Below are 23,440 nucleotides of genomic sequence, written 5' to 3'. Positions count from 1 at the left end.
CTACAGCTATGTCTGTGAGTGATATCTAGAATATCATCATTTTTTATAGCATTCTTAAAAACTATTTTTTCTCTATGAAAAACTACTCGGCACATTAGAGAGTCGAAAAATAATAATTGTGAAATTTTGGCACGCGTACATAAAAAGGTTCGTGAACCCTGGCCTATATATTTATTACGAAACGTGTAATTTTCGGAAGTCCTTGAATAATAATGTCTTCATTAAATAGAATCCAACTTGATTTTCTCTTCATGACCCATCACGGTATATACCGCAGTGGCGAAAGGTGGAGGTAGGCTGTTAAGATCTGACATAAATAGTGCACATTAAACTTTGTTAGTCATAGGTATTTTTTTTGATTAAACTAAGACTACAAATTACCGATGGCGCTGGTCAGTTTAAAAAAAAAATCAAGTAAACCCTGTCTTAACCAAATCATAATAATTTTGGTATACTTTGGGCGATCCGACAAAATTATCCACACTTTTTTGAGTTAGGAATACATATTATTACACACATTGTTGGTTAATTTGTTTGAATTCACTAGCCCCATCCTAAACCAAACAATAATAGATAAAAAATATTATTATAACTATAAAATATCCACAATAATATATGATTTAATGGCATAATTTTAGATATTTTACAACTAGACAAGTATTTTTTGTTTATTATCTATTATGACTTGGTTTTCGCAGGGTTTAATTGAATTTTAAAAACTAACCAACAACGTATGTCAATTATTGTAGCCTAAGTTCAATGAAAACAAATACGTATGACTGACAAAGTTTAGTGTGCACTTTTTATGGCGGATCATAACAGCCTACCTTCTCCCTTCGCCACTGCCATACCGTAGTGTAACACACGTTAACTGCCATTAAAAAGTTATCCTGAGAGTGTCCCAAGACCAACCCCCCCATACCTTGATTGGCATGCGTTATGATGTATGTGATTAGTATTCTGATTTTATCTAGAATAATACTGAAAACGTATGTGAAACGTCACCTTCTTGCTCGGCGTTAAATGTCGGAAACAGTTTGAAATCTGAGATGATTTCCGCTGTAGACACCAAGTTCTAATGGCCGACAGAACTTGTATAATGTCGGACTGACTTGAGAAATTCGAACCTTTCGTCAAATGGGGACACTTCCAGACGATGCTGTCGGCATCTGAATGTTAACTTGTTAGCTTACGTTTCGAATTTATTAGTACTAATATTATAAATCGATTATTAGATGTCACTACTTGAATAAACTTCATGTATATCAGTGGTTTCTAAACTTTTTGTTACTACGCCCCCCTGTAAACAAATCTTAGCTTGGCGCCTCCCCTCTTAAAAAATAATATGATACACACATTTTTAAATGATAAAAAATGTATGAATACAAAAAATTGTAATTGACAGACCATGTCTAATCCTAATAGGATCATATGGGCCTCCACAGAGTAGAGGTTTGTATTAACAGATTTAGATTTTTTACGAGAAATGGATGTCAGCCACTTGCTCAACCTATTAGGTCCATCCCCTGACTCACACACAAATTGAAAAACAATACGTGTACTTGCCAGAATCAGGATTCGAACCTGGGATCCACGGCGTGATAGTCCAACGCTTAAGGCGCGCGGTTACCGTGGGTGTTATAGACAGAATAATAACATAAGTATATAAATATCAATAGTAGTCAGCGCACGGCACGCAGCTTCATTTAGCAATGCAATGGGTGGTGTCTAGATGTGTCTATAGTCAGGAGGTCAGTATATAAGTCAGGGGGGGGGGGGGGCAGACTGTGGCCCGCCGGGTATTTTTTGCGGCCCGCCATCATTAATTGTACTTCTGATTACGAATAACTTTCTTATATATATATATTTTTTTTAAATATTGACAATAGAATAAAATTTGTTTAGCAATAGTATGCAATCCATTTTCAATATATATTGATAGTGTACCGACAGAGCTACAACTTGAGATTATTGATCTGCAGTGTGACACTGATTTAAGAGAATTGCATCGTCGTGAAGAAATCTCCAATTTTACAATGCCCTTAATTCAGACAAATTCGACCAACTTAAAGATTATGCAAGAAAAATGTTCGTTATTTTTGGATCAACCTATATTTATGTGAACAAACATTTTCGATCATGAACCTCAATAAAAATTCTTTACGATCAAATATTTCCGATGCCCATTTGAAAGCAGTTTTGATAATATCAACTACAAAATTAACACCTGAATTTTAAAAAATGTTCAAAAATGTACAACAGTTTCATTCTTCTCATAATTTTTTTTGTAATGTTTATTTTTCGTGATAATAAATAGTGTTTATCTAAAAATGGTATTTTACGTATGGCACGCCGCTCATTTTGAATTCTTAAATTTGGCCATCCATCCAAAAAGTTTGCCCACCCCTGGTCTAGATGTATCTATAGTCTAAGTAGTCAATCCAAATTCATCATCTTGATTGCGCCTCCTTTTGCCCTAGTCTACGGCTCCCCAGCGTGCCTCCTAGTTTGGAAATCGCTGATTTATAGTATACTCGTGATAATATTGATAACGGTGCTATTATGCGTTCGAAACCGGGTCATTCAATCGTAAAAAATCTATTGACATACTGTGACAGTCGCACGGGGGTGTTTATTTCACACCCTTCTGAATAACGGCCATGTAATAATTTTCGCGTCACATTAAAGAATGTTGTAGTAGTCTCCGACACGGGCGTGCTCCATCGAATCGATGGGGAGGGAGTGAAACAACTTTCCGAGTGGGGGAGGAGAGATAATTTCCCATGGGCCTCTATCAGATCGGATCATAGTGACATATTATATAAAATCACTTCGCTTCTACTGCTTGGCGACTGTCGCGTTTCTTGTAAGAAAACACGCGTAGCCATTTTTTCTCGTACTTAACATTAAAAATTGACAAATCCTTGGTATGGCTAATCCGTAAATTTTTTTTATTTGTTTTTATTACTTTCTAAATACGTATTTATATTAGAAACCATTCTTGTTTATTACGGAGAAGAGAGGGGGTATATAGAAACCAGTGGCGAAGGGTGGAAGTAAGCTGTTAAGATCCGACATAAATAATGCACAATAAACTTTGTCAGTCAAACGTATTTGTTTTCATTTAACTAATTATTATTAATTTAATTAATTTAAGTTTATAATTTACAGATTGTGTTGGTTAGTTTTTTTAAAATTCAATTAAACACTGCGAAACCAAGCCATAATAGATAATAGTAAAAAAATAAATGATCGTCTATGTATAAAATATCTAAAATTATGCCATTAAATCACACATAATTTTGAATATTTTATGGATATAATATTTTTTATCTAAGTACTATGATTTGGTTTAGGTAGGGCTTAATGAATTAAAAAAAAACCAATAGCATGTTTAATATTATGTATTCATATATTTATAAAAATAATTGATTTGATATAAATAAAAAGGATTTCAAGTTATACACATTTATATTTTTTATAAAAATCGATGTTTTTTAAAATAGATATAAAAAATATTAAAACAATGAATTTGTCAAAAATCGCTTAGGTGATGCTTAGAAAACTTAATAAACTAAATTTTAATAATAAATATGACCATAAAATATATGTAATAATAGGGTGCGGATCGATAGAACAAATTCACATTTTATTACATTTTTACAATTGTAAGTTTGTCTTTGACTTAAAATAAAAAATATTTTTATTTTTAATGTTTTCAGATACATATTTATTCATTAATACAGTTGAAATTGTAAATTATCATAAAAATATCTCAAATTGCAAGCTTCGTATTTTTCCGCTAGGTGCCTCTTTAAAAAAGGCTCAGTGAAGACTTCGTCTTAACGAAAACATATGAGAATGAATGAAAAAGGTGCACTATTTTGTAAAATCGCCCATAACATATCAAAACTATTATGGATTGGTTTAGGCAAGGTTTAATTGATTTTTAAAAACTAACCAACACCATCTATAGATTGTAGTCTTAGATAAATAAAAACAAATACCAATAGCTGACAGAGTATAATGTGCACTCTTTGTGTCGGATCTTAACAGCCTACCTCCACCCTTCGCCACTGATAGAAGCAGGTATTTTCTACAGCAGAATTACCAATCAGTGTATCGTTTTTTCAGCATTTTTATCAACTCCAACTTGATATATGGATGTATGGACGCTAAACGGTGTCACGTGTAGATGTCACGGAGACTTGAAGCTTTCGAGATGTGGCTGTATAGACGCATCCTCAAAATTTCTTGGACTGACCGGGTAACAAATGTTCTCAATCGAATGGGGAAGGACCGAGAAGTTCTACGTAGTATCAAAACCGGGAAACTACAGTACCTCCCTCGGCCACATTATGAGAGGACAAAAGTACAGCATTCCCCAACTTGTCATTCAAGGAAAGTATTGTTGTTTTAATTTAATAAAACGCATATTTTTTTTTGTAGTACTTATTCCACTTTTAATCAATAAATAAGGACCGGTTTCGTCCGCGTCGGAGGGACATTTTCAATAAATAAAAGAAATTCAAGGAAAGATCAACGGTAAGCGTAGCAGAGGACGGCGCCGGATTTCGTGGATTAAGAACCTCCGTGATTGGTACGAGTGCAGCTCCACTGAACTGGTCCGGGTAGCACACGATAAAGATAAGATCGCCTTGATGGTGGCCGACTTCCGCTAGAGGATGGCACAATAAGAAGAAGAAGAACTTGATATAAATGTTAATATATTAGATTGGGGCAGGCGTAACAAACTGGATTTCAATTTGATAAAAACAATATTTTATCGTTTACTATCGCCTCACGAGTATTTTTTTCCAGTATTCGATGCATGGGAGGAGAATTCTCTCTCGAATATCATCTGTCAGGGATCGTAAACTGACGTCTAGTGGTCATATGGATACCATTTGTAAAAAAGCGCTAAAAATGTTGGGTTTTGTCATGCGTACTTCCTGGGTCTTTTCGGATGTTCCGGTACTAAACATTCTCTATAACTCCTTTGTTAAAGGCAGGCTCCCCGCATCAATTGAAGTATGGCCTTATGGTGGAGAGTGGCTTTATCTGACTGATTTTTTCTTAGTTCTGCTTACATAATGTAGCTAAAGGTTTAGAAAGGATCTTTATTTAGCTACATATTGTTTCCAACTTATACGCGGCGTAAATGGAAACTCTGCCATTCTTGGTGTTATTGGATTATGTGTCTCTGATTATCCGTTGCTTATTCTCCCACTGTGCAGAACTGACCTGCTATTAGTAATAGCAATTGGGAAGGCAATAACTATGTCTAATGACATTGCTTCGGATATTGATATATTCCAATTACGCGAGGGAGAATTTAGCGTAAATTTAGGTGGAGGTTGTTTTATAAGTTTTTAAGATAGGGTCTATCAACCTAATTCACTCTGTGTGGTTCCATGCATTTCTATTTTTCTTATTGTATTTCTTATTTTATTGTTGTATTATTCACTCACATTTCCCTGTATTTTTACTAGATTTTTTTTAAATAGGTTAATTTTCTGATACTACTTTCATACACTTTTCTTCTAAAATGATTGTCTTGTATGTAAAGTAAACAATAAATATTTTGAGATGTTCGTAAATATTATTAAAAAATCGGTACGTGTACTTATGTACGCGCGTTAGAAGTTATACTTCTTTAGCGTAACAAAACAAATAAGTAGAAAATACACATTGTGACTATTATGACTATTATGTTGTGTATTAAGTTGATTGAAGTTAGTCGGTTAGTTAAGCTGGTGGTACAGATCAGTTGTCCAGGTGTCTCTATCCCGAGCACTCTCTCTCTATCCAGTGAATTAAGCTTAGCCTTTTTGCGTCTTCCTTGATGTTATCATTCTACCTAATCCAGTGTTTACATGGATTCCTTCAGAAAGCTTATAGATAGCTCTAGTGCTATGTTGATTGAAGGATTTAAAAAAATTGCATATGACGTAATGTGAAAATATGACGATTATAAACAAGAGTTTAGTTACCATTTTCAATGTGTCAGCGTATAGAATATTATTTTTTCTATAAGTATCTATCAATATTCGCCTACACTAAAATGTTGTGAGATCACCATTAACCGGTATACAAAGCGTGATATTATAACACCTTGTTATATCTGAAACTCTTTGTGCTAGTATAAAGTGATGCTATCGTGTGAATAAGGTTGAGGTGATAAGGATTATTTAAATATCAATTCTGTTTGGTAAAATGAAACTTATACTAGTACTGCGTGTTGTGGAAAGGTGCATGCTAGGCATAACGTGTCAGGAAAAATAAGGGAACAAAAAAAACCTTGAATGGAAATAGGGTCGACAGTGGACACATACAGAGTTTGAATAAAGGACACTCGTTGGTAAACTTTAATCAATCACCTAAATAATAATATTATGTAGTAGAAAGTATCAGAATGGTAGACATAAAGGCCATTGGATCTTTGACATATTGAAGCTTTGCGAAACCGCAACGCATAAGACTGAGAAAAGTGGAATCTGTTAAAAACATCAGCTGTAGCTCTCTAGTCTAGTGGATAGATTTATACTCATGATAATGATTTACTAAATAAACTGAAAAAACGATCAAAGTTTGTAAAATGTTTAAATTCATTAAACATACCTAACTATTATTAATTAAGGATTTTTTTAAACTTTTCTCACAACTTATAACCAAGTTTTAAAAATTGCCTCAATTACGCGAAGTGATTAGTTATTTATTTATAGTAATATACTTAATAAACTTACGTGAAAATTTAAATTTTTCTTCATAGTTTTGTTATTACAATACCTAATATCAAAAGATAAAAAAACCTCTGGTGTAATCTGTGAAATAATAAGGCTTAATCTGTGTAATGATAATAAGGTGTAATCTGTGTAAATTAAAGTTATCTCGCTCGGCTAATTATGTAAATTTCTAGTATCTTAAACACTCGGATGTGCAACCTTATACAGATGAATGAGTTTACTTAATAACACTGCGAATTAAGAGACATTCGTATTAAAATTGCCTACACATTCCAACTTGTCGCGAATATTTCAAAAAGCAATTTAAATAATCTCTAAGCACACCGCGATAACCCTATACAATAAGAACAGAATCTCGCAATCTAAGTGGTGAGGTAGAGAAATGTTTCAATTTAATTAATATATTATTAAATTGTATATATTACCTATATATATTATATATGTAGTTATTATGTTCACAACATTCCAGAAACATACATATTTTATAGAAAATATCTGTACTGAGTAAAAACTTAATTTTAATCCATTTCCAGGCAATATGTTTCACCATTATTAGGCAAGAAACTGAGATACTATATATAATTTCGATAATATTGCGATCAAATTTATTAACTTCGCTTGTTAGATTTAGACTTGGTTACTTTTATGAGGGCGTAGGGATGCCATAAGGCCAAGTGAAAGTAGGGTAGCGAAACGGTAGTATACTTAGTAATATAAGTGAAACAATCACAAAGACACAGGCTTTGAGAAAATCACATAAATATATTGTGACCTCACTGAGGTCAAACTCGGGAGCCCCAGGGTAAAAAGCCACCGCCTTATGCACTTTACTACAACACTCTTATGGCTCCACGTCTTGTTAGCGGTCCGGGGATATTACTTTAAGATGAATTCTGTAGTTACAGGTTCACTATTTTTTATTATGATATTATATTATTGCTTGAAGAACTTTATAATTAAAATACGTAGCTTTGATCAAGCGCTTTTCTTTCAGAACTTTTGGAATTCAGAGAGAAACCATTTTTAACGAGGTTTTAGTTTTGCTCAGTACCGCATTACTTTTGTTGCTTCCGTCATTGTCTTGTCTTATTCATTAAAAATATAATAAATAATAAACTTATAGAAAAACTAATATTTTTATTTTATGAACCGATTTCATGAGAAGTTTATAAAGTAAGAATATTTACTTCTTCAATCCGGAAAAAACTTCTAATATAAAAACTTGGCAGTTTGCATCGGTTATAAGAATAATTGGTTAGACAAATAATACAACTTTTATAAAATATAAAGAAGAAGGCATGGTTTAGAAACCTTTATATACATAACAATTTATCCAACGGTAAGTGTACCTACATGAAAATAAATATCGAAGTAAAATAACAGTAGATACTAATTTTATTATGTCTTATTTATCAACTTTAAGTCGCAGGATGCCATTAAACTAACTCACGAATTACTATAGGAAATAACAAGGTATTCTTATAAAATTGTAACTTTCCTTATTAACACTAAGATAAATGTGTATTAACTTTGACATTAGTGTAACAAACAATATTACTACTAAAATTGGAATTATAAGACACAGGTAAATTATGAACGCGCGATAGAAGTTATACTTCTTTGGCGTAACAAAATAAAATACGCCGTTACCTGAGACTATATTACAGTGAATTAGGTTGATGAAAACGTACGCGATTCATCTGTGTCTCATATATCACATGATAATTTAATTATTGTATTGGACCAAAACTCATCTTTGCCATACAGCGGTTATAATCAATTCAGAAGTGCCCATGATAAATTAAAATTATTTACCAACTCAACATTCACAAAATTTATTTATTTATTGATATATAATTTTACTCATAAATACTACTTACATAAATATAGCCTCAAATCTTGATACACAATCTTTACAATGAAAAATAAATATACACTCCTATATAAATAAAGTTTTATGAATATAAATTAACAGTGTAGAATGTCAGTCTCCAGATATTTGTTAATAAACATATATATTTATTATGACACAATATTGGTTATATTTACAAAACGTGCTCTTTACTTGGTTGTATTGAACGACTAACTAAATGACACTATGCGCGTGCGCATGTACCCTTGAAACCGAAATGAATATAATCATAAACAAATGTTGTGTTACATCGGCGCGCGCCACTTCATCACACGCTAAAAATACACTCTGATCGGTTTTCCCAAACGCGCCAAAAGAAGTATGACTTCAAAAATCTTTTCTCCATTAAAATAAAAAAAACTAATAATTAACCATATTTATTATATGCCCGGTATCAGAAACGCTTTTTTGTACTTTCAATTGGATAATTTTTATAGGAATTTTGAAAGGGATTATTTGAACTTAATAATATTGATGATTTCTACGTCGACTTTCTAATTATTTATTGTTAGGTTAGGTTAGGTTATATTACTTTATGTTAGAAATAAATAAAAAACCAGAAAGAAACAGTCATTGATACTAAATATTGACAGAATAATCAATTTTACTGCGTAAATTATCCAAAAATACATTATTGATAATAATAATATATTGGAATATTTTATTAGAATCAGAATTAGAAGAAGGTCAAAATTTCCTTTTCAATCTATTATACATTAAAATTGTCATTCTTTATTAATCACTGAGTAAATAAATTCTCACTGAAAAGCTATTAAACCAAATAAAAGAAAACATTTTTGGTAGATCTTTGTTCCATATTATCATTTAATTTATTTTACTTTATTCATAAATATATACGACTGGCAATAGCATTTCAATGAATTTACGATTCATTTTGTATATCCTAGAAACATAGAAAAAGTAACAATTTTGTAGTTGGTGTGAATTTTCCGATACAATTTTGTTGCAGAGATCGAGGGATGTCTATATGTTATAATTTGCAGTCAACAAAGAAATACTGTCGATTGCGTCGTTTCGAAAATGATAAGCCAGACGTCAATTTATTGGGAAAAGACTTCTTATGTGGGTGCTTATGTATATTTGTAAATAAAATTCGTTCCGGTGGATAGACGTATTTGCTCCTTACAATAATATGTTTTGGCCACGTTTATCAGATTTATGATTGGTTATTGGATTTATTTGAGAAGTACGCTTTGAAAATGCATTACAAAACTACCTTTTTGATATCGTAAGTATAGTATTCATATAGATCACAGGCTCTAAAACTTATTTCTACCACCGCCCACTTTGAGATTTAAAAAAATCTAGTGCCCCCCGTATTTTTTAACTTACCTTTTTACATTACCATCTGTTGCGTATCTTAAAACAGTTATTGCATATCTAATTTTTAAACATGCATTAATATATGGATAGGATAGATAGGATGTGACCCATATCCTATTTCTGAGATTAAAGATGTTTCAATGAGAGGAAATAAAACTCATACTTAATCTTATTTAGAAGTATTTTTGTTACCATTAAAAGTAGGCTTTGAATTTAAAACTTATCTAATGTGAAGGACGAATCGGATGCATTTCGATGAGTTTGTTAATATCAGGATAAATTCACTTTAAAAAAACAGCCGTTCAGTAACTTGCAGCCGATTTCTCTTTTTAGTTAAAACGTTGCTACATCACGTTTTCTACGTTTACACAAATACGACGATGGGAATGCTATCAAAAATTTTGAACAACCGACCATAGCCTAGGGTACAATTGAGAGATTCGCTTCTGCAGCCAAAATTCTTGGTAGCCAGTTCTATATAATATATATTCTATATAAGCTGGGATGATCCTGCTGTGTTAACATTTGGTTTTCTAGTGTTTTTGTCTAAACGGGTCTTTAAGTATTCAAGCCTAAAATCGCATCTCAAGAATTTTGGATAGGGATGGGATCGCCTCGATCGACCGAAAATTTTTGTATGAAAAAAATATCGGAAATCACAGACAATTTATTTAGTTTACTTAATCGTGGACTACGCACATGAAATATAAAGCTGCATCCACATTATTATATGCATAAGCGACTCTAATTTAACCGTCTATACGGGACTCTAAGCATTCGAGTAGTAAATCGCATCTCAAGTGGTGTCGTGTCTAGATTCCGTCGGATTTTTATAAATAGAATTTGTCTGCCGTCGCCCTTCTAGATTTTCTTAACGCCCTTTAATTTTCTTTGAGCCTTCTACTGCCCCCCTGAAAGCCTCCAGCGCCCACAAGGGGGCGTTATCGCATACTTTGAGAAAGACTAATTTAGATATGAATATATTATAATTTTATAATTATTTATTCTTCCTTTTTTGTACTATCTTCAATCGGAGGTCTGCTACCATAAAGGTATTCTCCGCTGCCAACCGCTCGGAACAGTTAGTTAAAACTGTACTCGTACTAATGAAAATTTATTAATGAAAATTAACATACATTTATAGATACCCCACCTAATGATAGCCTATCAGTGGAAAAGTGGCAAATATCGTGTCGTGGATCGCGGATTTGATTCCCACTACTTACTCAAGATGGCGTAGTTTTTTGGTTGAAGATTGTAAATGCACAAAATCTCTATCGAAAATAGTGAATCTATATATATGAAAATGAATGTTTGTCCGTGTGTCTCCTATGTGTTCTCATACCATTCATTCGATTGCGATGAAACTTTCGTCAGTTATTGTCCGCATACCCGCGAAGGTTTCTGAATTAGAAACACTATCTTCATTCTATCTTCTTTTATTCATGGGTTCCGGGTTCGAATCCCGGGTTAAGCAACTCCACATATTAGTTTTCAATGTAGGTATATAGGTATAGATCCAAAGTATGGACCTAATCTGTAGAGGCCCATATCATCCTCTTAGGATTAAACATGAGAAAAAAAAGAAAGTAATAAGATTTCTTTATATATTGGTATTATTGATTTGATAGCAAATTATAGTGATAGTAATCTTTGCTATATTGTTAATATTGCATGCCTGTATTATTTTTAAATACATAAGAAAATAACGACTGTCTCTTGAAGTTTCTTATTTTTGTGATTTTACGCGTTCGTTAAAATAATAATGAGACGCTGTAAAATTAATCACAGATCATGATAATATGTGCGAAATTTGATACAAATTATTCAAAAATACAAAATAATTTAGTTACAAATATACTTCAGTATATTATTTTTTTCAGGTTCACTTACTTATGTATAAACATCTTCATTTGCTAAGAAGAGATTTTTGAAAACTATAAATTCTGTACTGACAGAGTTATTAAATTATTTAAATCGTATCACTATAAATATTTTTGAAGTTGAGAAAAATAAAATTCAATTTAACTTGAAAATAAACTAATAAATCTTGTAGGCTATAAATAGAATACCTAATAAAATCGTAGTTCACAGCTGCAAGATAAAAAAAAAATCAATTATAGACTCGATTTTATCGTAGAAAATACATCTACCGCTTCAAATCAGTCATACACAATTATTGGTATTGAACGTGGTGTGGTATTTATATAATTCTTATTTTAACAATATCTCGTGATGTATAGCAACGTCTTGCAGGTGACAGAATGATAAAAAAACTTGAATAGAAACGTAAAAGAGCATTAGTAACAATTTTTAACCTTACATATTACCCCAGGTATTATTAGGGAATAAATGAGTTGTAAATTCGTCACTGCTGACCAAAGATATTGGTTAAAAACCATGAAAGAATGAAAAAGAAGCAAAAAAGAACTTCTAAGTAAATCTTGAAAATTTCAAATTTCGTCCTGCAATCATTTATTTTTTAAACTACCCTCGATAGCTGCCTATAGCAGACTTGTGTATAGAATAGATGCGCAGGTTCAATATTTTAATCCATTAAACTATTTTTTCTTAATAATTTTAAGTATTAAAAAATAAATATCCATAATAAGAAAATCAAGGTTTGAAATATATACACTTTTTCGGACAGTATGGAAAGTTTATTTCTACAACGAATATGTAATTTATAAGGTATAAGATATAATTTATATACCTTATTATTCTAAAGATTAAAAAATAAATAAATAAAATATTTTTAAAAGATATCTATAAAAGGTACAAGTATTTTATAGTCGGTTTACGGGAAGCCAGGCAGGAACCGCGCCAATTTCCATTGCCTATTTTAGAAAAATTCATGATTTCAAGAATGAAAACCTAACCTAACCTAACCTAACAAATAATTCAGTATACCGGTTATTTTCAAAATTTGTTTGCCGCTGGCTTCCCTTAAACTTAAACCGACAAGAACCTTATTTTTTTTTAAATACAATTTAATTATTATTAGTTTTCTTTTAATATGATTCCAGTATCTATATTATTATCTCTGAGGTCAACCATGCCTAAAGCAGTTTTTGTATTACGATGTGATTATCTCAGCGAATGTAAAGGCTTTGTTTATATGTATGTTTGATGCATATTATGTATGTTTGACATGTTATGCAAAGACGCAAGTTTCTTGGTAGAACGCATTAAACGGCATGGGTGGAGTATCACTGGCCTAGTATATAATTGAACATTGGATGCAGGATGCTGTCAACAAGATGTTAAAAAGAAAAGTAAAGTGTTCAATTGGATTCCTATTCCGGACGTAGAGACAACTTTAAAAAATACGTCACGTGGAATTAATTGAGGCAGACGTAACAACCTTGGACTAACCAAGAAATACAATATACTATTTACTAAACCACACAAAAGAGACCGAAACTTATAATATTTTTAATGTATAGTCATCTTTATTTAAATTGTTCTTTAAATAATATATATTAGTGCAATAGTGTACTATGCGGGTTAGTCTATTTTCAATGATGACTGTTGTAGTTAATCCATTATTGCTCAGGTTACATGTAACATGTAAGTTGTACGTATGCTGTTGGCCGTAGGACACTTCTTCGCCAACCGTGTCCTTGAAACATGTGTTCGTATAGCATTTAATCAATAATTGGAAATATTATGGATTTGAATGAACGGCTCAAATATCAAGCCTAATTCAATATGCTGACTTGACATCAACAAAGATGAACTTTAAGGCATCTGAATTTTTTTTTGTATAATAATATGGGGTATGGAAAACAAACGATTTCAATTTCAACTTCTGACACAGTTTCAGCACATGTTGTATGTATATAGAAAAAATCAAATAATGGTTGAGTTAGAAATGATTTGTTTTTATGTTAGAAACTATTTCTTTAAGCAGCACGGTATTGGTTGTTATAATAATAGTCATAAGACATGAAACGAAGCACTAAAATCTTTTCCTAATAGATTTAAGTTTTGTACTAATCCATTTAAGTCGTTTTTGGTACCCGGGTTTCATCTTTCGGCATCTTCAGGCGCCATATACACTCAACAAAGGCAAACAGTGTGTACAAATAAATACAAAACTTAAATCCATTAGAATTTAAATTCAAATTCCATCAAGTACCTTCGGTCGATAGTATTAATATTAAAATCTTTTCATTCATACATATATTATACAATCATGAAAGGCCATGAACAAATTGCGGGTGCATATACGGCTGGATATAGGGAAATTAAAATCATTTAAATTATGCTTACCGAGCCAAGGTAAACGTTAAATATAATACTCGCTTCGTATTCAGTCATTGAGCTGTTATTAGTTATTATGTATTTTTATTAATTCACTCAAGGGTTAAAATTAATAGCTGAAATGCACTAACAGTAGGCACGTGTGCCTGAATCCATTTATCAAGTAAGTCACTCGCAGGTCCGGAAGCAAATTTTGACAGGTACCTATTTCCCAGTGAACCAAATTTCACAATTCAGAGCTGCCCCAAATGATTTTCCCGATGGATGTAACACAGCAGTGGCATCCACTAATTTTATTTAAAACTTCGCCACGTTTTTAATTGAAATATAAATATAATTGACTGTAGATTGATTTTGAAAATTTTTAAAATGTAAAATGTAATTAAACCTATTTTCTATTAAAATACGTTCATCTAGTTAAAAAAGTCGCAGTAAATTATTATTTATTTTAATTAACTGCGACTTTGTTTCTGTGGCAGAAAGTTTCTTAGCTTTCAAAAGTAATTCAAGTAATCATCACATCAACTGTAGTAAAATAAATTTGGGAGATCCCTTGTATAGTTTTAAAGAATGCGTAATGGTCAATGTGCCATATATTATTATGACGGGAAAACGAATATAGAAACATGTCATGTGGTACAAGTGGTTTTTATTATTTATTCATTAATATGTTGGTATAATTTTATTTTTAATGTTATATATTTTTTTTACATTTTTCATGACAACGTTGTGAATATTTTAAACTTGTAATTTGTAAAAATAGATAAATAGAGATCTTTTTTACAGATGAAATTATATTCTTTTCTTTCTATGATCATGTCTGCTCTTCAGTTGAAGCATATGGATACCATGCAGCGCCTCCCAGAATTCCTCTTATTGAGTCTTTCCAGTTCATGCCAGCATCCCGTAACTCCTCCGCATACTCTATATGAATGGTATTTAGCGGCCTTAAAGGACGCCGGATTCCGGTTGGTTTGAAGAACAGGTAAGCCATGTGTGAATTGTTTTGAGGCATACATAGCACGTAGCTGAGTCGGGTTCTCAAAAGGCTCCATGGCTCGCTTTCTTATTTTTTTGTTACTAGTATCCGCTGCAAGCATTTTTTGTTCACGAAAAATAGTTTACGTAAAGTATAATGTCATGCTGCCATAAAGTAGTATCGTCAGAATGCAAATAATCTTATGTTTATAATAGTTTATCAAACATAAAAATTAAGTTCACTTTGATATTCGGGCGTTAATGTGATAATGTAGTCGCAACCTATATATTATGTGTTGATGGATATCAAACGCCGTAAAGTCCACATATTGAAAAAAATGACTTTTGATATACGTTTAATAGAGTATGCGAATCTGCACATTATGGTATACTGCAAACCCCCAAAAGTCCACTGTTTACGTATGAAATCACGTTTCGAAAGATCAATATTTTTTCAAACCACCTTAAGTCCACAAGCTAAACGTGAACGATGGCACCTATCATTTTCCTTAATTTCTAAACAATTATAACATAAAATGGATGTAGAAGTGGATTTTGTGGATTCAGACAAAGCCAGAAAGAGGTTGAGCACCGAAGCTAAGAAGAAAAATCCTTGTAGCCATTGTGGGTATTAGATTCAATTATCTTACAATATCTCACATGTTACAACCATTTGTATTACAAGATATGATAAAACTGCATTTTTTCTCAGTTTGACATTCAGTGGACTTTACGACGTTTGATATGTGTCAACACATATATTTATAAGATATCTATTATAACGTAATTATGTATTTTAATCGTTGATATTATTACGAAAAACGAACTGAAAGATATTCCACTTTCGACATTATGGACACCACTGTGATATAATAATAATTATAATATGCAACTAAATACTGAAAATTCGTATGAAGGCTTGGTATATAGGTATATATACCGACTAGAGGGCAGTCTCTATCCAATACGAATTAGTATTTGATGATAGATTGTATATCAAATAATGTGGTTTGGCATGGAATTATTATAGGATGTTAATTGAAGCAATATTAGATTCCTCCTAGATTAATGGTCACCTGGAATTAGTGTATGGCTCTGCATTGGTTTAGTTTAGTCATTGCTAAACCAATGGAATTAACCACAATGCATCAAATGATGAAACATCACTGAACTTGCATATATATAATAGAATCTTGTTGGACTTTGCGATATGCAAATTGACAAATAGATGCTTCTAGTGGTTTATAATTTAATTCATCAGCAAAATAGCTCAGCGTTGCACTGAATGATCTAATTACGAGTATGCCATATTCTAGCGGCTCATGTGTGTAGGTACTGTATAGAGATGAACATTTTCAGTGAAGCAGTATTTTTTAATTGACATCTAATTTGTAAACATTGTATGTCCTCATAACTGTGTTTCCATATTACTTATTATCATATTATAACTACTTAATAATATCCCTGCATTGTGTTATTTATAAATATTATGCCTGGAATTCCTTCATTCGATGCCCTTGTATTAATTATGATAGGTAGTTATTTCTCCACCATTTATTTACTTAATTATCCATCTACTTTCTTTAAAGGCGTCATTTGGTCCTTGGTCGCATTTAAAATTATTGTAGGTATGTCTTTTTCTTTTATAATTATATTTTTCTTTTATTTTTTTCCTTACACCACTAAATATTATATATTTCAATAATTTATGTTGTTTATTATCTAGACTTGACGCCCACGAAGACCGAGCGGTTTAAATATTGGCGAATAACGTCGTGGGTCCTTGGTTCGAATACTGAGTTTGTGGTTTTTCAATTTGTGCTTGAATCAGAGTATGGACCTAATAGGTACAGCAAGTGGCTAACATCCATTTCTAGTCAATACAAAAATCTCTTAATACACACCTCCACTCTGCGTAGATTCATATTATGATCTTCGAACATGGTTAAAAACATATATCTGATTTTGTTCTAGTTTACATTTTCATTTAGATATATTATATTATATTATTATCTATTTTTACACACTGTTTTTATCTTGCCAGGCTTAACATAAATATTGCTACGCTTTAGTATCGAATTATAATATGTCAAGTGTTATAGTCCACGCGCCTTTTACCGCGCATTAGGCCTTGTCCAGATGGCGCGATTTGACTCGCACGTAAAAACTCGCGCGAATTCCAGGTAAATGTGCCCTAATTGAGCCGTCCACATGCACTCGCGTCAACTCACCTCTCGCGCGCGCTCAAGGTATATGTGACTTCAATGAGTCGTCCACATGTACTCGCCACGTATCACGGCGAGGCACGCATCATCTGGGCAAGCTCTTATTCAAGGGTCAGGCATTGTGAGTTACGAAGGCGGAATCCTTGCAGTTAAGCCACACAATCTCACACTGTTCGAAGCCTACAGTAAAGAAAATATTTGGTCGAAACGTTAGTTACTTATGTAATTATATCAAATAATATTTTACCGCAGTGTCATTTAGTTAGTCGTTCAATACAACCAAGTAAAGAGCGCGTGTTGTAAACATAACCAATATTGTGTCATAATAAATATATATATTATTTATAAACAAATTTCTGGAGACTGACATTCTACACTCGTTACCTTACTTTGAAAAGGTTCTAACTGACATTTTGGCCTAAAATGACTTTTTGGTGTGAAAAGATTCCATTAGCCATATTCTATCATATACGTTCATTTCAGAGTCATCTAATTGTCAAATATGGGAATTAGCAGTATTCCGGAGTTCTATCTACATGTCTTTTTATATTCAAAATATGACCATTCCAAACTTTAAACGCTCATAGCTCAAAACATGGTCAAGTGCAATTAGAACCTTTTCAAAGTAAGATATCGCACTGTTAATTTATATTTATAAAACTTTATTTATATTGGAGTGTATATTTATTTTTCATTGTAAAGATTGTGTATCAAGATTTGAGGTTATATTTATGCAAGTATTATTTATGAGTAAAATTATATATAAATAAATTTTGTGATTGTTGAGTTGGTAAATAATTAAAAAAATATGTTAAAATTTGATTTTTTATTAATTCATCATGGGCACTTCTGAATCGATTATAACCGCTGTATGGCGATGATGAATTTTGGTTCAATACAACAAGTAAATTACAATTATCATGTGCTATATGAGACACAGATGAATCCCGTACGTTTTCATCAACCTAATCTACTGAAGTATAGACTCAGATAACGGCTTATTTTGTTTTGTTACGCCAAAAAAGTATAACTTCTAACGCGCGTACATAAGTACACACACCGATTTTTTGCATTTATTTTACAATTTATCACGCTATGATGATAGTACTTTAAAGTAGAGTAAAGTAGTTAAAACATGTTAAACAATCAAGTAAAACATATTTGTTTCAATAAAATAATTGAATTTTTTGGTACTGTTCGGTTAACAGGAATACAGCGGAAAACACATTTTGAAAATACCCGATATACTGGATTATTTGTTAATTTGGGTTAGTTTAGCTTTGGTTAGGTTGGGTTAGGTTAGGTTTGGTTTGGTTAGGTTAACCAAACAAATAATCCAGTTTATCGGCTATTTTCAAAATGAGTTTTCCGCTGTATTCCTGATAACCGAACAGTACCAATTTTTTTACTGGTGTTTGAACTATCGTATATAGACGTGGACTCAAGTATCGTCACTTGTCATGAATCGGAATACAAGTTATTCGGATCACGAATAAAGATCGCTGAACACTGCACATAAAGCTTTTTTATATCTTTTTTTTGTGAGGAATATTGTACATAACCTTGACTCAAATGCTCGCAGTTTAACTAATCACGCGCAAATAAACTCGGCAATGTAACATTACCATATTTTCAATCATATCCACCATGGTGATGTTACTTGAACATACGAAACGCGATTCATCTTTATGCTAGTTTGGCCACATTTAAATTTATATATCTAAAAATAAACTATTCAACGCTAGTGTAGACTTCCTGTGAACTTAATATTTTTATCGTATTTCTCTGTTGCTGCGGAAAATGCGAAAGTTTACGATTCAAATGACATTCAAACGTTAACCACACGTTAAAAAACGTGTTACTTGTCAGCAGTGATTTTACTTCGTGAATTATGACGCCATGTCTAGGAATTGCAATACCGAATGGATATATCAATACCGGTATTTCGGTATTTCTTATTGAATACCTGTATTAATACCGGTTTTCGTCAAAACATATTATTGAAAAAATAAATAAGTACTGATGAATAAATATCATTATTAAAATCTATTTAAAACACTATTTTATAACAACCTAATGAAGTATCTACCTACATTCATTATGTTGATTTTTGTAAATATGTATAGAGCATAATATTTTAGAACTGCTATTTTTTTACAAATACTATAAGTCTCAGGTATAGAAAAATCTATGTGAAATTCAACGTTCTTTGGATGTTCTATAAACGTTGTATAAAATATTTGCCACGAATATTTTCTTTTTCGAAATATGTTAATTCATCGCGACAATTCTATAAGTATATTTTGATGATTTTGTTAATATTATTTAACTTTTTCCAGTCAATATATTTGCGTTTTAGCAGCATAAAACTTAATTTAATATACAATACAGTAGTAAGTAATGAAAAATAACATATACATGTATGATTTCTTAATACCGAAAATACCGGTATTTTGGATTTTTGAAACCGGTGTTGCGGTATCAATAAATAATTTAATACCGGTTTTGAAATACCGGTATTGAAATCCCTAGCCATGTCATAGAAATTTATCAAACTTTCAAAACCCTAATATAATAAAGCTCTAATTGTTGGTTTTTTTTTTAATGATTGCAGAGAAAATACTTAATGATGATCAATAACGATAGATTAAATAAATAAATTAAATTTAATAATATATCGCATTTTAAAAATGCTATGATATTTATAGAAGCTCTACTGATATTTATTTATTAATCATATACCTACACCACAGAAATATTTTACATACCTGATTTAAAATACTTCAGAAATATTGTCTTATTAGAAAAATATATTTTACCACGTTTTTCTTAGCTCGTATTCTTGTTTGTCCGGTGGTTGTTTATCCAATACAAATCTTGCAATCAATTTTTTCTTGTTTGTCCAAGAGTTTTAACTAACTTCCCGACTAGCTAGACATTTTAAACTTTTAGAACATATCAGAACACGATGCCAATGCATTCTTTTAATACTTTTAGCCATCTTTAAGTTGAATTGAATTCATTTTCAGTTAATTCTGTTTTGTATATAAAGTTATTTCGGAAGAAATCCGTAATCCAATCACTATTATTGGTTGCTAAGGAGGTGGTCCTAGCAACTAAATTATTAATATGGAAATCAAAATAACATTTCAGTATTCTATATTTGTTTGTTTGTTGCAAAATAACAAAAAAATGATTTGTTGACAATTGCCTTATTTGTCCTAAATTATTAATACATAGAATTGTCAAGTTTATATGATTCAACAGAAAATTTAAAAACGTGGTATATGAAATGTTCTTTTTATCTTGTAATTATTTCTAATAAGTATATTGTATAATAATTCTGAGGTATTCCAAAAAATATAATTTGTTTCATAATCAATGTTTCACTTTTAAATAAATTGCGAGGCGCACGTTCGGGCAATAATTTTCTTAATTGCTTCCAGCAACAAACTGACATACATTATCAATTCAGTTTTTAGAGACGAAAAGTACTATAGAAGTAGTGTTAAAGTAACTACACGATTGATTGAAGAATATCCACGTGTATCTTTGAAAATGAAATTACCATACCTGTATAAAGTATTAATTATGGCGTACCTATATAACACCGTAATGTAACAACTAGCTACAGCACGATCGCTACCGATGACGTGTGGAGGATGAGGATATCCCGGCCGGTGGAGATTGCAGAAGTAGGACGGGGACTGGGGACAGCAGACAGATGATTAATCACCAACACTGGGAGCATCTGGTGGCAACAAATAGGGAACTCCTAACGAGGACCCTTAGCCCGGCCTGGAAACAAGAGGATGTACAGCCTCGGCTTGATACGTATTAGAATATCTTGGAAACTCTAACTTTATGAATAATATGAAGTTTCTTGTAATTCTTTACATAGTTTAAATATAATTAAAATCTTATAAAACGTTTGTACTTACCTATTTATTTTTCTGTACTTACCATGAAATGTTTGTATTTTGTCCGTGGTGAAATTTTTACTATATAATTTTAATATGTATATAATAAAACAATTATTGTATTGCACTTGAATTTGTGGGTTAGGGGATTACATCCCGCTGCATGAGTACAATTAACAGAACGTATTTGTGCATAACAAACAACATACAGAAAGAAAATGGGTTTAAAATAATCCGATAGTATCTATTGTATCTTCATATATAAATATCTGTACATATATAAAAGATATATAATATATATAAATTTACTTCATTTTCAAACTCGTAACGTATAATTATATAATAAACCACTTCTTTTATTCAATGAATAATTCGCAAATTCGAGAATGTAACATTCTACATATTGAAAAATAAATATTTTGAAAACATCTAATGTATATACATACAAAAAAATCATAATTCTCAATTGCTTAATTGGAAAATCACACTAGCGCGAATCCAGCGGTTACGAGTTCAATTCCCGTCGGGTATCGTATTTTTTTTTCTATTCTAAAACAGATTTTTTCCTAGTGCGTATATGCATGAGATGTTTTAAAATTACGTATGTTCAATATATACTTTATGAATCTCTAATTAATTCAAGTAAAAGTACCGATACCATTAAAAATGGTATTATTTATTTATTCAGAAAAAAACAGTTTATGACATAACAGCGATTAACTTAACATTTGTATACCAAAGAAAAGGAAAGTACATAATAATTATTTATATCAGGAAATCTGAAACAATAATTTAAATACAGTGAAAGTAAATGCTTAAATTTAAATTAATAAACATAAAAATAATTATAAACCTAATCTAATTTTATTAACCATTAAATAATTAAAAAATATAGATCAACCGTATGTAGTGGCCATATTAAAAAGGTGAACCGATACACGGAGCACGATACACAGCATCACGAAATATCACAACCTTACAACGATGGAGTAGCATAAAGACTGCAAAGTTACGCGTAATATTGGTGGCGATAATAAAGAAAAAGAAAGATGTTTTGGTCATTATTTCAATTAAAGGTAAAAATAATCGCCCACGATGACCGAGCGGTAATCGCGTCGGATTATTACGTCGTGGGTCCCAGGTTCTCATCCTGGGTTTGGCAAATGCACATATTGTTTTTCAATGTGTGTTTGGAGTCAGAGTATGGACCTAATAGGTTAAACAAATGGCCAACATCAATTTCTCGTAAAAAGTCTGTTAACTAAAACCTCCACTCTGTGGAGGCGTATATTATAATCATCTTAGGATCAGACATAAAAAAGGAGGTAATAAGGTTCATTGGTCTCACTTTGACTTATTTAATTTAGAAGTTCACATTTAGAAATAATTGAAATTGTTATAATATTGTGTGACAATAAATATATAAGGCTCTGGGTTAGATTACTAATACTAATAACTAATAATATCGTTGAGAAATCCACTATTCACAAGTCGATGAAAACGCTTTGGCTTAGTTGTGGGCTCTATCGGCGCCTGTTTAGTTAAAACTCTTTGTATCAAGATGATGTGTTGATACTTTTGGTTTTACTTCTGTATTGTCCTCTATAAATACTTTATCGCAATACGAGTGAATAAATGTATTTTACGTTTTTCTTAGGTCGTATTCTTATTTGTCCGGTGGTTGTTTGTCCAGTATAAATCTTGCAATCGATTTTTAACTAACTTCCCGACTAGCTAGACATTTAAAACTTTTAGAATATATCAGAACACGATGCCAATACATTTTTTTAATACTTTCAGCCATCTTTAAGTAGAATTGAATTCATGTTTAGTTAATTCTGTTTTGTATGAAAAGTTATTTCGATACCATTATTGGTTGCTAGGGGCTCCTAGCAACTAAATTATTAACTAATATATACATGCGTTACTATGGAAATCAATATGAAATGACATTTAATTATTCAGTATTTCTATCAAGTACAAATTTTTTTGATCGTTTAAGTTAGTCAAGTCAAGTTTATATGATTCAACAGAAACTTTTAAAACGTT

This window comes from Rhyacophila brunnea, unplaced genomic scaffold, assembly GCF_057557595.1.
Source record: "Rhyacophila brunnea isolate RB1 unplaced genomic scaffold, BYU_Rbru_1.0 scaffold_1, whole genome shotgun sequence".
Lineage (NCBI taxonomy): Eukaryota > Metazoa > Arthropoda > Insecta > Trichoptera > Rhyacophilidae > Rhyacophila > Rhyacophila brunnea.
Note: the sequence above shows the minus strand (reverse complement) of the source record.